Raw genomic sequence first — 15,562 nt, 5'->3', positions numbered from 1 at the left:
AGGCCCCCAATATGTAGGGTGTTTTACGTATTCCTCATCTTTTTTTTCTTATTGCTGTAATCCTGTCCTTTGTTTCATTTGGGCTCTTGATTACACGGGTGCTTCAATGTACACTTTTATGAATATACCAAAGTGAGAGAGTAAAGATCTTCCCTCAGATTACCCTGACACAGACCATCCTTTAAACCTAATCACAAACATAGAAGCAAATCTCAGTCATTTATATCTTGGGATCATTGTCAGGATCTGACCTCTTCCATGGGTATTTGCATTTTAGGCCTTAACTCTAATTTTTTTAAGAGTTTGTCTCCTGTTTTTCTGGAACTCCTGACCTCAAGTGATCCACCCACCCCAGCCTCCCAAAGTGCTGGGATTACAGGTGTGAGCCACCACGCCCAGCCTTGTCTCCTGTTTTTAAACACTGTGTCAGAATGACATGCAAGTAGAAGAGAGATGGTAGTGGTTGTGTTTGGAGATATTATTTGTCAGATAAGTATCATTAACTCTTACAGTGTCTTTCCTAGAGCAGCAGCAGCATTTACACACACACACACACACACATAGACACACACACCGACACACTCACCTACATCTTTCCAACCTTATGGAACCAGATTGTTTGCTTGCTTTGGTAGAACAGGGGACTGTACCTTAAACTGATTTTTACGACTCCGAGTAAGGCCCTTACCCGTGTAAGAATGAAAGTGTTACTAAGGACGACCTCATGCTGGTATTCTTGGGTAATCTCTTCATTTCCCTTTCATCATGGCAGAATCCAAGATAGTCTGATGAGACTCTGGAGCTGCAGTTGCATTAACCTCTTTCTGATGACTGGAAATGTCCCCACGTAGAAGAAGGGGATGGAGCCAAGTCAGTCAGGCTCTTTCTTTCTATGTATAGACCTTGTTGTCCACTTGTAAATTCACGCTTTTCACATTTCATTAGTTTGTTTTGGAAGAACTAGGAGGAGACTAAGTTGTGTTTCCCTAAAGAAGAGTTTTAGTAACCTCTGAAGTCTTAGTCATGATACTGAGCCATGTTCTGATTATCTCTTACTATCGTGACTACATATATACTTTTTGCTTTAAAAAGGGTTTTTAAATATAAATATCTGTTTTATTTTCTTTAAGCAATACTTTTTCCTTTTTTTAAAATTTTACTTTAAATTCTGGGATACATATGCAGAATGAGCAGGTTTGTTACATAGGGATCCATGTGCCACGGTGGTTTGCTGCACCTATCAACCCGTCATCTAGGTTTTAAGCCCCGCATGCGTTAGGTATTTGTCCTAATGTTCTCCCTCCCCTTGCCCCCCATCCCCCAACAGGCCTCAGTGTGTGATGTTCCCCTCCCTGTGTCCATGTGTTGTCATTGTTCAACTCCCACTTATGGGTGAGAACAAGCAGTGTTTGATTTTCTGTTCCTGTGTTAGTTTGCTGAGGATGATGGTTTCCAGCTTCATCCATGTCCCTGCCAAGGACATGAACTCATCCTTGTTTGTGGCTGCATACTATTCCATGGTGTATATGTGCCACATTTTCTTTATCCAGTCTGTCATCAGTGAGCATTTGGGTTGGTTCCAAGTCTTTGCTATTGTAAATAGTGCTGCAGTAAACGTATGTGTGCATGCGTCTTTATAGCAGAATGATTTATAATCCTTTGGGTGTATACTTAATAATGGGATTGCTGGGTCAAATGGTATTTCTGGTTCTAGATCCTTGAGGAATTGCCACTGTCTTTCACAATGGTGGAACTAATTTACATTCCCACCAACAGTGTAAAAGTTTTCCTATTTCTCCACATCCCCACCAGCACCTATTTTTTCTTGACCTTTTAATCGCCATTCTGACTAGTGGGAGATGGTATCTCATTGTGGTTTTGATTTGCATTTCCCTAATGATCAGTGATGTTGAACTTGTTTTCATATTTGTTGGTCACATAAATGTCTTCTTTTGAGAATTGTCTGTTCATCTCCTTTGCCCACTTTTTGATGGTGTTGTTTGTTTCTTGTAAATTTGTTTAAGTTCCTTGTAGATGCTGGATACTAGGCCTCTGTCATATGGGTAGATTGCAAAAATTTTCTCCCATTCTGTAGGTTGCGTGTTCACTCTGATACTAGTTTCTTTTGTTGTGCAGAAGCTGTTTAGTTTAATTAGATTAAGCAATACTTTTTTCTACATACATACAACTTTCGTTATTTTAGTAAGAATACTTAGCATGAATTCTACCATGTTAACAAATTCTTAAGTGTGCAATACAGTCTTTGTAACGATAGGCACAATAAAACGTTGTGTTTTTAAGTGTTCTGAATGTAGGGAGAGAGCTTTGTGCTTGAAGTCAGAAGACCTAGGTTTGAACACTGGGTTCATCACTTAACCTTTCTGTGTGATTTTGCAAAGGATTTTAAGTTCTGGGGGCCTTTTTTTTCTTGTCTGTAAAATGGGAATAGTAATAAATATCTAGTACACAGTGTCATTACGAAGATGAAATTAGATAACATAGGAAACCACCATATAAACTGTAAAGCTTTAATAAATACAATATGTTATGTTTGAGGCGTTCTTATTATCCCACTTTGACCCTCTGTGGGAAACACCCATATACTGAAAATTTTCCTCCTGAATCTTTAGTTCTGGTGTGTGGAGGGGAGGATTGGGGAGCATACTACTTGACTTGAACAGGTGCGTAGCACTTCATTTAATTTTGCAGCAATCCTTTGAAACTGATTTTTTTTCATTCCTAACTTTCCAGATAAGAAAACTGAATCTGAGGGACTTGGTAACTTCCTCAAGGTCAGGGTGAGCTCAATCCCAGCGTTATTACTGTGCCATGCTACTAACTTAGAGAACCACTTAGTTTATCTGAGTCCCAGGACCCAATGGATATATAGAAATAAGCATTTTTGTTTCACCATCTAAAGGAGGAAAGTATCAAAATAGCAGATTTGCCTTAACATTGGGTAATAGCTTAACCTCGGGTAATAGCTTAACCTCAAAGATTCCTTTTCTGAGGTCTTAGTAGAGATCCTCTTTTACCTTTCCCAATAATAACAACAAAGTTTCCATTGTAATTAGTAAAGAATTGCAGTGACAAGCATTTAAGTATTTTATGGAATCAGTATTGAGCTCTGCATCTTGCATAATGGCTGTTCTCATGATAAATTGCTTCGCGTAATTGTTGGCCTAGCCACCACTTTCTCTTTGGATTCTTGACAGCTATGGCAAGGTTTTCATCAGTGATTGATCCAAGATGCTATCACATGACTTCTCTTTAATTTATACAGTTATTGTCTTCTTCATAATGGAAGAGCTTAACACCTGTATTGCCTTCTGGGAGTTATTGTGCATAATACATGTTATATAATACATAGTTTTGTAGACAGTGTCCAGTTTTGGAAAGATCTTTTCATTCTTTCAAATAATACAGGTCTGTTTCTTCTGCTGAATTCATTTGGCCTTAAATGAATTGTGGCAGCTCTAGGAGGAACCCAGGACTAATGTATGTGGAGCAGTTAGCACAGAACCTGGCACTATGTATATCAGCCGCTGCTGCTGTTACGTCATTTTGCCAAACCTTATCAGATGCTTCAGACAGTGCGTCTCAGAAAAGTTAACCACAGAAGTTTTACTTACCCAATGGTGCAAAGAGCAGTGGTTCCAAGTTCAAGAGGCAAATAATTATTTACTACAGAGGACAGCCATAACTTTTAGAAGGAAAGTTATGTGCATCTTTTTCATCTCCTCTAAAAATAAGCCAAAAGCGATGAATATAAGCTGGATTTCTCTAAGGCCTGACACTTTCTTTTTGTTATAAGTATAATTTGAAGATAATCATGTATATAATTAGAGTAAAAGGTAAGTAGAATTAGCATAAGATTAAAAGATACCAGATATGCATGGAACTTTTATATGGGATTATATTTTTCACAATTAAAATATTTTAAATATTTTAAAGTATAATTATAATTTCTATAGTTACATCTTGATGATATAAGGGATGTATATAATTCCATTTAAGAGGGCGGGTCTGATAGATCACACTCCATGGCTGCCAAAATCAACAATATTACCACCTAGTGGCTGCTGAATTGAACTGCAAACACATGATCCTTGGGATCCACAAAGACCCTGTCTCAGTAGCTAAAAATGATGGAAAATGACAGTAAACGCCACTATAATTAACAACTTTAATGGGCCTTGATCACTGTTAATCACCGTAACACCCCAACTCTGCTTTCAAACAGATTGGGAGAATAATGAGAATTTGCTTTTCCATTTATTGAGAAACTGAGCCTTTAAAAAGTTGTAAGCTGAGGCTAGAGAATGTGATTATTTAATTCCTTAATCCTTTTATTAATCTTCTGAATTGAGAAATAGATCTACCTTTCCCTCCCAGTTTTTTTATTTGAATTTTGATTTATTTATAGCATTTTTCAGTGAAAATTAAAAATGTGTGTTTGAGTAGATCAGAACTGTTTTAAACAGAGATAAACTGGTTTTCTCGTTATAGGAAATATGCGATGTTAGTTCATGTGCTTTTATAAATTTAGCAAAACCTGAGTGCTCAACTTCTAGAAGTGAAATGCCAGTCCTGATAGCTCATCCTTACTCCATCTCAGAGTCAGGCATCGAGAACTTTGCTATTTACTACTTTCCCTTTCATCTTAGCATTCACCAACTTGTTGACATTCAAATTATTCATTGAAATAACCAAACCATCTGCCCACTGAGCTCATTGCACCATCCCATTTCCTTGATGAAATAAATAAAATGTGGTGTGAGTAATTGTAATATAGTAATTCTAGGGGAGCATAATATATTCAAGTAGGTAATGTAGAAAGCCACTAAAAAGTCTATTTGAAATTACTCTTCTTCCCAGGAGGGCACTGTTCTCTCTTTAATACATTCCCTTTGGCTTCATGATGCTAGGATTAAGCCTAATTGCTAACATAATATATGTGCGTGATCGTTGCTTTCTTTAACTTAAGCTTCCTCTGGCATTGGTTTCTAGCTTGTAGTCATGACTGTGGCATTAATTGTAATTGGTCTAAGCTTCATGTGAAATAAGTTCCAGCGTGTTGACAGCAATTAATGGAGCTCAATAGTCCTGGGTAAGATTCAAGGGGTGGGTTTTGCATCTCTTTCAAATTGTTTTCTCATTGTTTCTGTTGTAGTCTCCTGGGAGACTATAATAAACAGAGCCTGGCTTTAGAATTGCACAAACCTGAGTTCAAATCTCTCCCCTACCTTTCATTCTTTCTTTCTTTTTCTTTTTGAGACAGTTTTGCTCTTGTTGCCCAGGCTGGAGTGCAATGGCGTGATCTCGGCTCACCACAACCTCCGCTTCCTGAGTTCAAGCGATTCTCCTGCCTCAGCCCCCCAAGTAGCTGGGATTACAGGCATGTGCCACCATGCCTGGCTAATTTTTTGTATTTTTAGTAGAGCTGGGGTTTCTCCATGTTGGCCAGAATGGTCCTGATCTCCCGACCTCAGGTGATCTGCCCGCCTCGGCCTCTCAAAGTGTTAGGATTACAGGCGCGAGCCACCATGCCCAGCCCTCTCCCTTAGACCTTTCTGAGCTTTGGAAACTTACTTCCTCAAAAAAAAAAAAAAAAAAAAAAAAAAAAAAAAAAAAGCTGAGGTTCCCTCATCTCAAAGAGAGAGGTAGTAATACTACCACCATAAGGTTATTGTGGTCATGAAACTGGCTAAAAAATGTCACCCAGTTCACTGTGGGTCTTTCTTTCATACTGGAACAGATAAACTTTTACAAATCGTTATGTATTATTAGTTTAGGGTTTTCTACGTTCTGGGCACTGTGCTGCATGTTATGAATGCAATGATGAGCAAAATGAACACAGTCTTTGCCTCTGGAACTTATATTTGCCAGTGGATATTTGATAATTATAGCCAATTGGCAATAGGGATGCAGGTGCATAACTACCTCAAAACTTAGTAGGCTAAAACAATGTATGCCTGTCTCTCACAGTTCAGTGAGTTGACTAGATTTGACTGGCTGGTTCTTGCTTCAGGTCTCCTGTGAAGTTGGATTTAGATTATGGCTGGCATTGAAATCATCTGTAGGCTGCAGCTTCTCAGCTCAGGCGGACGGAGGGCGGGGCTTGGCTGGGCATCTCTGAGAGCCCACGCAGTCACTCCACATGGCTTGCACTTTCTCATAGCATGGTGGTCTCACAGTCGTTAGCCTTCTTACATAGTTACTGGCTTTTTCCTGAGCACATGTTCCAAGGAAAAGAAATTAGAAATTGCCTATCCTCTCAAACACTGGGAATGAAACATCACGTCACTGTTGTTCGGAGAAGTCACAGTCCAGCCCGGTTTTAAGGGAGTGAAGCAATAGACACCACGTCTCAACTAGAGGACAGCACAAACATGCAGGGAAGGAAAAAGCTAATGATGGACATCTCGGAGACGAGCTACCACGGTGTCTAATTGATTGTTCCTCAGATTTGTGTCTCTTGATATCTGGACTCTTAACTAGTAGGCTCTGGCTTTTACTTGACTTAGTCCATCAAGATTTAAAAAACTGACCATTTGTGCTTGCCCTAGGAAAATGGATTGGTATCATCTTCAAGCGTCAGATAAACAGCAAAATACAAATCTCTTCTGGTTCTTATAACTCCTCCAGGATGGATGGTATTTCCAGGAAACAGGATTTTCTCATTCTCCTTAATCACTGTCTGTGTTACTACACAGAGGAAAATATACAGCTTCATAAATAGGAGCCTCACGAACCCAGTTCCACATGTTACACGCCTAGTGTAGCACACAAGAACCATCACCTCAGCCAGAATGTACATCCTATGACTTTAATCTAAAGTCCCATTTGCTGCAGTTTTCTACTCCGCTTCTTCTGAGATGGAGCGATGGAATGTGTAGAAATAGTTAAAAGCCATTTCTAAATCACATTGAAAATAATTTTTTTTCAATTAGTTTATCTACCAATGTTATGTTCCCAAAAATATAGATGAGAGACCAGAATCTGGAATTTATATTAAAGTTCATGAGTTTTGATTACATGTTCCAGGTGGATCAATTTGAAATACAAGCCTTACTTCAATGAAATGATTCCCTTGGATCTATGAGACTTCTCCAGGGACACACTGCATATACTCTGAGATTAAAACACTATGTGTTTGTCTCTCTGTATTTCTCAAACATATTAAATGGACAACATCCAAGAGGCATCTAAGAAGGAATAAGCTAGAAAAGTAGCCTGTATTGTTTCCCACGAACTGTGATGCTCCAAGCCAAGATCAATGAGCTGTCAGAAAAAGGGGGGGAGAAGTTCCAAGCAAAAATGTCTAAAGCAATAGCCAAGGGGATAAAGAAAACCACTGGCTGGATAAATGGTGATAAATGCCGGTGGTTTGTTTGTTTTTAAATTTTGTTTCTGCATGTAAGTCCCTCTTTCTGTGTAATACAAACTTTTGTACTGTGTGACACTCCTGTGTCTATCTTCCAAAGATTGGGGAGGGTGGAATGAGCCATTATCTGTTCTTCTTTAAACAACTATTTCAACCACTGTTTAGAATGGAACCAGTGTGCGCACGTTTTCTTTTCGGTATTTCAGTTGTCCACAGTTACAGTCCACTCAATGTTCTGTACAAATGGGGCATGGTGACCCACTGGCACAGCTTTCTGTCATGTTTGTACCGTTTCCATACCCTCCCCTCCCTCCTGGACACCTGCGCTAATCATCCAAGGACCACCTCGTGCCCACACGACTGCCTTTCCCTGGGATCTTTGCCTCCTGGGCGCTGAACGAAACAGCCTAGCTTCTGAGATCCCTGGAACTTGCCTGTGTGTGGAATCCCACGCGCTCTAAAATGCCTTTCACACAGCTACTCTGTTTTTGAAGCAAAGTGGTTTTAGTCATTTGTTTGTACGCAGTTATGTGCAGAGATGAGAGGTTTTAGCCATGCTGTTAGGTCTTCGGTAGTATCTTGAATGTGCTGATACCAGGTGATTACAATCTTCTGGTAGTGAGATGGGAAAAATAGAGCTGCCTGGAGCTAGATATTCAAATAATATCATAGCATGGCTCGTCCTGAGAATATGATCATCCTGGAAGTGACTTAGTCCTCAGTCCTGTCCAGAAGAAAAGCCATTTCTTCCTCCAGCTTCCTCTGCCCTCTCACCACCACAGCCCCTTCGGTCTGGTTAAATCGGAACCACACAGATGCTCACTAAGGGCTAAAACACAGCAGTGGCAAGAGGAGGCCACGTTAATGGGTGAACAGCGCCCTGGACTGGGAGTGCCGAGTTTCGCCCAGAGACCTCAAGCTGCCCCCACCCCATTCCGCTTTGGATTTCGGGGCTGCAGTTCTGCTCCCGGGCAGGATTCATTCTACTTAGTTTCTCATGTGGCTAATATGTGGCTCTGCAAATGCTCACAGGGAAAAATCGGAAATTGGTCTTACTGACTTAGCAATGTAGGTCTCCCTCCCATTAAGTATACAGTTCTTCAGTGTACCTGTCGTTAGTTCTGGATAATTATAAGCAAATTAACAAGGATTTTTAAAATTGTTCTTTCCCACTTCATGACTGAGCTGCTGCCATTAGCGCCATACCTGTGAGCTAAGCAGTAGGGCAGCTGATTTTTTTTAAAACCTAATCTTATTTTGAGGAGAAATAGGTTCTCAAGAGAATCTTCTCTCTCAGTCCTACTTCCAGGACACTGATGGGTGCGAGACGTTATTGATTTCCACAGCCTGCCAGGAGTATAAATGAGAAGTCTGAGTCTCTTGTCTCAAGAAGCCAAGCTTCTGACGTAGGCAAATAAAAGAAACTATGCTTGGAGTAGCTCATCATCATTAACAACCATAAGCATTTCCTGGCTAATGGCTCTTCACATGTAAAGAGTCCTGCTGTGGAACCCAGGCGCTTCAAGTCCCTTGTGCTCAAGTTGTTTACAGTCCAATCTACGAGACAAGGAGAACACTAACATGGGAACCAGTGTAGCAAATGCCAAGCATCCAGTGAAGTCCAAAAGGGCTAGAAGTTCACCTGAACATGATTGTCCTCACTGCCAAGGCCTGGAGGTTGGGTTGGTGCTGATGCTCCCTGGTTGAGGCTTTTATTTTTTATTTTATTTTATTGAGACGGAGTCTCGCTCTGTCGCCCAGGCTGGGGTGCAGTGGCACGATCTCCGCTCACTGCAAGCTCCGCCTCTCGGGTTCACACCATTCTCCTGCCTCAGCCTCCCAAGTAGCTGGGACTACAGGCGCCCGCCACTCTGCCCAGCTAATTTTTTGTATTTTTAGTAGAGACGGGCTTTCACCACGTTAGCCAGGATGGTCTCGATCTCCTGACCTCATGATCCGCCCGCCTTGGCCTGGCAAAGTGCTGGGATTATAGGTGTGAGCCACCGTGCCTGGCCGGTTGAGACTTTTATGTGAGTGGCTCAAAATGTCCTGTCCTCGGGGAGAGGGGTTCCAGTTCTGCTGGGAGTGGGTGGGCAGGGCGCAGAACTCGATAGACCTGAAGCTGCCTATGGGAAGCCAGCCACTTAAACCCATCTTTGCTTGGCTTGCCGGTCCTTGGCTTTGATCTGGAGGCACTTTCCCATGAGAGTTCTTCCTAGACCTCCTCTGTCCCATGTGACAGGCTCCTCCCAGTTTGGTCCCGTTTCAAAGGAAATGAACTGTTTGTCCAGTCACCATCTCTGGGCTGTGTAAACAAGTAGATGGGCAATTAGTGGCTGTGTCAGGGCCTTGGACTGCTGCTCTGCTTGCACAAATGGAGACTCATCCCTCATCTTCTGGACTATCGTCGTGCAAGCATGAGATAATGGGGACTGCTTGGCTCTCGAGATTTCTTCATGTTGTTTAGATTTCAGTCTTCGTGTCACAATCCTATTGTTCAAGCGTTTTGGCAAAAGCCACCACCATTCAGCTCATTTGGGAGAAAAAATAGTAATTTGGATTCTGTTCCCTTTATTTTTTTCTCATTAAACCATTTTTTAACGAGCAGGAAGTAGGACCAAGGCATAGAGATCTGTAGGGTAATATCTTTCCTTAATTAGCCAAATGCTGACAACAGAGGTCACCCAGTTGCAGGAGATTTTTGCCCTCCCCCTTTAAGCGGGCGTGTGTGTTGTACACTCAGGCTGGAGGCCAGGAGAGGACAGAGCTTGCAGTCAGGTCACTGGTAACCCCGCGGCTGCTGCTGTTTGTGTTTACTTGAGCATTTCACCGCGCCTGGTATGTGTTCCTCTTGGATCCAAAATGCAGAGAGGCTCCCCTCAATCTGCCATTCGTCTCCTCTTGAGATGCACAGAGATCAGGCACCAGTCGCTCAGTCCTCAGCGTAAGGCAATGGCCCTGTGTTGCCTTTGCTCTTTTTCCATACGTTGGCATCACCTCCTCTGATTTCTTTTCTTTCCCCCCTTCTGCTTTTAATTTTTTCTCTCTTACCTCGGTTTGAGCCTCTGCCTTCTTTCATAGCTTTCTGTTTGCTCTCAGCGTCTCCTCCACCCCCTTATGTTTTTGGTTTCCTGTGACTCGCTCTCCAGATTCCTTCATATTCAGGAATCATTGTCTTTGCCCAGCATCGTTGTGAACGTGCCAGCCTTTTATTGTGGTTATTCATCCCTTTTCCTCTTGTCTTCGTTCCTCCCTGAGCCCTCCACCTCAGCCTCCTAAAACCTTTGAAGTTCTTCAGACTGGAAGTGTCTCTGGATCGTGCTACATAAATGAGGCAACAGCACTTGGGATCCTTTCAGCAGGAGGACTGTGGAAGTGACAATCTTTCTCCCATTTTGCCCTAGGATGGGCATCTGTTGATGGGCAGGGAATTAACAGAGAGCACATCCCATTCTCTGTGACCGATCACTACTATTCTTTTTCAGTTGTTCATTCAGCATTTATAAGTTATCTACTATATGTGAGACTCTGTGGAAAAAAAGAATCAGACACTGTTCTAGTCTCAAAGACCCTCTATGTCTGACACAATATCTTACTCCGCCTTTCAGGAGCATTAGATATAGCTGATCAAATGAGGGGTTGAAAACTCCTTTTCCTTGCTTTAGGCCCTAACCCTCTTTTGTCTTTTCTCTACTTCGTGGGCATTTCTCCATCTCCTAGGCTGGTTCTTCATCTTCCCAATCTCTAAACACAAGAGGGCTTCAGGACTCAGTCCATGAACCCCTTGCCTTATCACTGGGATTGCTGAGGTGCATAGAGCCTTGAGACTTTCTGATGGATCAAGCGTATAGTAAAGAAACTGAGGGAGACAAGAGAAGTCACTGTCGCCAGAGTTAGAGTCACTGCTGCTGCCACCCCCGGGAGCCGCCAGAACCCTTATGGCACCACCGCCACCACCCAGATCCCTGCACTGTCACCCCCGGGAGCCGCCAGAACCCTTATGTCACCAGAGCCACCCAGATCCCTGCACTGCCACCCCCGGGAGCCGCCAGACCCTTATGTCACCACCACCACCCAGATCCCTGCACCATGACATGGGAGAAGACCTTCAGGCCGCACCGCACCTTCGAACAAAGAGTAGAAGTCCGACTTCTCCGAGAGCAGCATCCACCCAAAATCCCGGTGGTAACAGAACCATGCAAGGGTTCGAGAAGCAGCTTCCTGCCCTGGATAAAGTGCTGTTCCTTGTACCTGACCACATCAACCTGAGTGAGCTCATCAGGATCATTAGAAGGCGCTTACAGCTCAACGCTAATCAAGCCTTCCTCCTGGTGGCGAACAGACACAGCGTGGTGAGCGTTTCCACACCAGTCTCGGAGGTGTAGGAGAGTGAGAAGGATGAAGATGGACTCCTGTACATGGTCTGTGTCTCCCAGGAGACATTTGGAATGAAATTGTCAGTGTAAAACTAAAAAAAAAAAAAGCATCTATTTTAGATTTTTTTTTTTTTTTGAGATGGAGTCTTGCTCTGTCACCCAGGCTGGAGTGCAGTGGCCGAATCTCGGCTCACTGCAAGCTTCGCCTCCCAGGTTTACGCCATTCTCCTGCCTCAGCCTCCCGAGTAGCTGGGACTACAGGCACCCGCCACCACGCCCGGCTAGTTTTTTGTATTTTTTAGTAGAGACGGGGTTTCACCGTGTTAGCCAGGATGATCTCGATCTCCTGACCTCGTGATCCGCCCGTCTTGGCCTCCCAAAGTGCTGGGATTACAGGCTTGAGCCACCGCGCCCGGCCCTATTTTAGAATTTTGAAACCCTTACCAAGGAAAAAATAAAGGATGTTACCCACTGAGATGGATCAGTTCATCTAATCGGAGGTCGTCGAACAGTAGTGTTCCCACCGAGGAGCGTCAGGAAGTTGTGCTTGTATTTCAAGTGGAAAACTGGGCTCCGAGTGCGCACGTTCAGCTTCGGAAACGATATTATTTAACATAGGCTAGCTTGGTTTTAGATTTTGAAAGTTTAAAAATAAAATACTTTGCATTCTAAAAAAGAAAAAACAGACAAAGAGACTGAGGGAGATGTATGCTCAAGCCATGGGTGTATCTTGTTCTTCACCGAACAAGGGGAAAGTTTTACATTCATTTACATTCATTTTACAAGTTTGTAAGACATGTACAGCTTAGGGAGAAAAATATGAAGCCCTCTGTTCTGGGGAGAAAGCATGCAGGCATTTGTAGTACTGAGACTAAAAGTAAGGGGGGAAAGAGTTGCTGAGGTAAAGCTAAGTTAGAATATGAATTACTGTTACTATAAATGACACTAAATAGAACCTGTGAAAAAGGAGAAAATGTGAACTGTACTGTCCTCCTAAATAAAAGTAAATTAAAAGAACAATGTAGGCCAGGTGCAGTGGCTCACACCTGTAATCCCAGGACTTTGGGGGGCTAACGTGGGAGGATCCCTTGAGGTCAGGAGTTCAAGACCAGCCTGGGCAACATAGGGAGGCCACATCCTACAAAAAGATTTTTAAAAATTAGCTGGGCATAGTAGCATGCACCTATAGTCCCAGGTACAGAGAGGCCGAGGTGGGAGCAACACGTGAGCCCAGAAGATTGAGGCTGCAGCGAGCCACGATCATGCCACTGCACTCTGGCCTGGGTAACAGAGTGAGAAGCTGTCTCAAAAAAAAAAAAAGAAAGAAAGAAAGAGAAGAACAGCGTGAAAGATAATGCATGAAAAGCTCTTTGGTTCTTATTTTCATGACTTTACAAGCTTCGCTTTTTCTGCCTTCCCATTTTGTACCACACAGACATTTACCACTGGGAATCTTCCTCGTCTGTGTCCCAAGGTCATTTGAACACCAAAGTTACACTTAAGAAGGAAAGGTTGTCAACTCAGGGGGATTGCAATAGAATTCCCTTGGAATTACCCATAACATCTATTTGAAAAGAAACCCTTCCAAACCATCACATCATGGAAATCACAGTCCATGGTGAGAAAACTGCCAAGTTCTTGAGGTTGCAACTTGGAACGCACACAACAAAAGTGTGTCTTCATCTCCAAGCGTCTTTGGTTTGGAAACTGGGATAATAGGGCATCTGATCAGGCTTCCTCAAAAGGATATCCAGTATTTTCCCCACTTCCGGTGGCAGAAACCTGGTTGGTGGTCTGAGCCAGGAAGAAAAAGATATTTCAGTTTGGAAGAGGAAAATAATTCTCAGTTTATTTTTTTAGAGCCACGATTTAGAAGAAATAATAAACAAAATAAGGGATGCCTCTTATTTAAAATCAGTTTTCGTTTTATCTGAATAGTCTGCTTTGCCTTGCTCATGAGTATCTGTGGTTATGTGGTCAGGCCTGACACATATCCCAGCCGGGCTGGGTGACATTCCTGTGCCCTGCCCTCTCCTCCAGCTCTTCCGAATCCTGGGCCTGCTCGCTAGCAGCCTTGTGCTTTTAGGAAGAAAGGGTCTGATTTTCTGATGTTGCTCTGCTTCCAAACAAACCCAAACTAATTCGAATTCACAAACTCTTAACAAAGGTGATGCCTTCCCTCTGAGAGTGTCCAAAGCCACAAAGCCACAAAGCCAACCGCATGGCAGTTTGGGAATGGCAAAACTTTTAAAAGTTTTTGGTTTCATAATGTTAGCATTTTGAAGGGTTTAAATGAATAAAAGCCTTAGATTTCTCTGTGTGGTGAGTAGGAAGCACCCGTTCTAAAATTAACCAAGGTGATCAGAGGTAACTAGGGCTTCTCCCCTTTAAACAGTGATTCTGTTTTCAAGATCAGTTGAAATAAGAAAAAGATGGAAAAGTATTTGTTCAAAGAAAGGTGCTACCTAGGTTACCTACCTTTACTTTCTCACTTTGTGATGCTGCTGTCTTTTCTTGGGGGAAAAAATGGCTGAAAATAATAACGGTGGGAGTAAGAGAGGACTAAAAGGGAGATGAGTTTCACCCACATTTGGAGAAAGGAAGAACTAGATGAACAGAGCTTGGGTGATGGCAGTGGGATTCTTTGTTTGGAGGAACTATTAACAGTCTTCATTTAGCGCGTGGGCTTCTGTTTTCTGTCTTTTGTTTGTGTTTTATCTGATTTTTTCCTCCTTGAGGTAGCTTGAAATGAAAGGGCAAGGGAACAGAGCTAACACAGGGTGGAAATACATTTATATGTAATTAAGATCTTACTTCCTCAATTTGTACTACTGAAGCCCAAGGGAGACCAAGTTCTATTCCACACACCATGTGAGAGGAAGAGGTTGACTGAGATGAGTTAGGCAGCTTTATCAGCTTGTTGGTCAAGGGATGTAGGATTCTGAGATGGATTCAATATCTAGGTTGATGTTAATATAAATAAAACTTTTAATTTTTTGCTGAAGAACCAGACAGAAGTTTAAGAAAAGAGAGTTTACCATCCAAGAATTTAATTTGCTTTTCATCAGGGTATGACAAAACAGGCATGCTAGGGTCCGGGCTCAACTAACCCGAGTTGGTGAAAGGAAACAAGTGAATTAGAAATAAATGCCAGGAGGTTCTGAGAATTAGAAAAAAGATGAGAAGGGTCAGGGTGAAGATGGCAAAGAGTGATGGTTCTCAAAATCCTGCTGCAGCGTGAGAAGTAGCTGCCTTTTAGTGTAAGGTCTGGGCTTATGGAGGAACCCAAGAGAGTAAGAATGGAGTCAGCAAATTCATGCTTAAATGAATATGCCCACATTCGTTTGCCCTATTGATTCCAGAAGTTGAAATTGAGGCCTTTAATATGTTTAAACCCTTAGATCATTTGCTAAGAGTTCAGGGGAAAAAAGCAGCTGGTTCATCTCTGGTATTTTCATATAGGTTTTCTTCATAGAAGTTACTTGTAAGTGGTATTTTCAATGGAGACCTTCAGAGAAAAAGACGCTTGGATATCTCATCAGGTTGCAGAGAAATGTTCAGACTTGTTAACCCTTTTAACTCAGCTAAAAGTCCATTAAACCATAAAACAAAGTCCATCACACTTTTGGGTCAGGAACTTGAGTGAGTGACTGCTCCCTTGGATGTTGCGCATCTCCTGTAGGGACTAATTTCGGGGCTTATTGGATGATGGGGGTCAGAAGACTCACTTCCTCTGTGCTTGGCTCCTGGGGCTGTTTTGATGCTAGTTGGCTTTCTGTGGGTCTTCTCCCTTATCAAC

The 15,562-nt window shown here is 42.5% G+C and overlaps 1 protein-coding gene and 1 pseudogene across 1 annotated transcript in view; both read left to right on the top strand.

The window, feature by feature from the left end:
- FMN1 (formin 1) overlaps positions 1-15,562 on the top strand; it is a 385,063-nt gene that overhangs the window by 304,170 nt on the left and 65,331 nt on the right.
- On the top strand, positions 10,212-11,853 carry LOC126959774 (microtubule-associated proteins 1A/1B light chain 3 beta 2-like; annotated as a pseudogene).

Source organism: Macaca thibetana, chromosome 7 (genome assembly GCF_024542745.1).
Source record: "Macaca thibetana thibetana isolate TM-01 chromosome 7, ASM2454274v1, whole genome shotgun sequence".
NCBI lineage: Eukaryota > Metazoa > Chordata > Mammalia > Primates > Cercopithecidae > Macaca > Macaca thibetana.
Note: the sequence above shows the minus strand (reverse complement) of the source record. Positions and strands in the feature narration are given on the sequence as shown.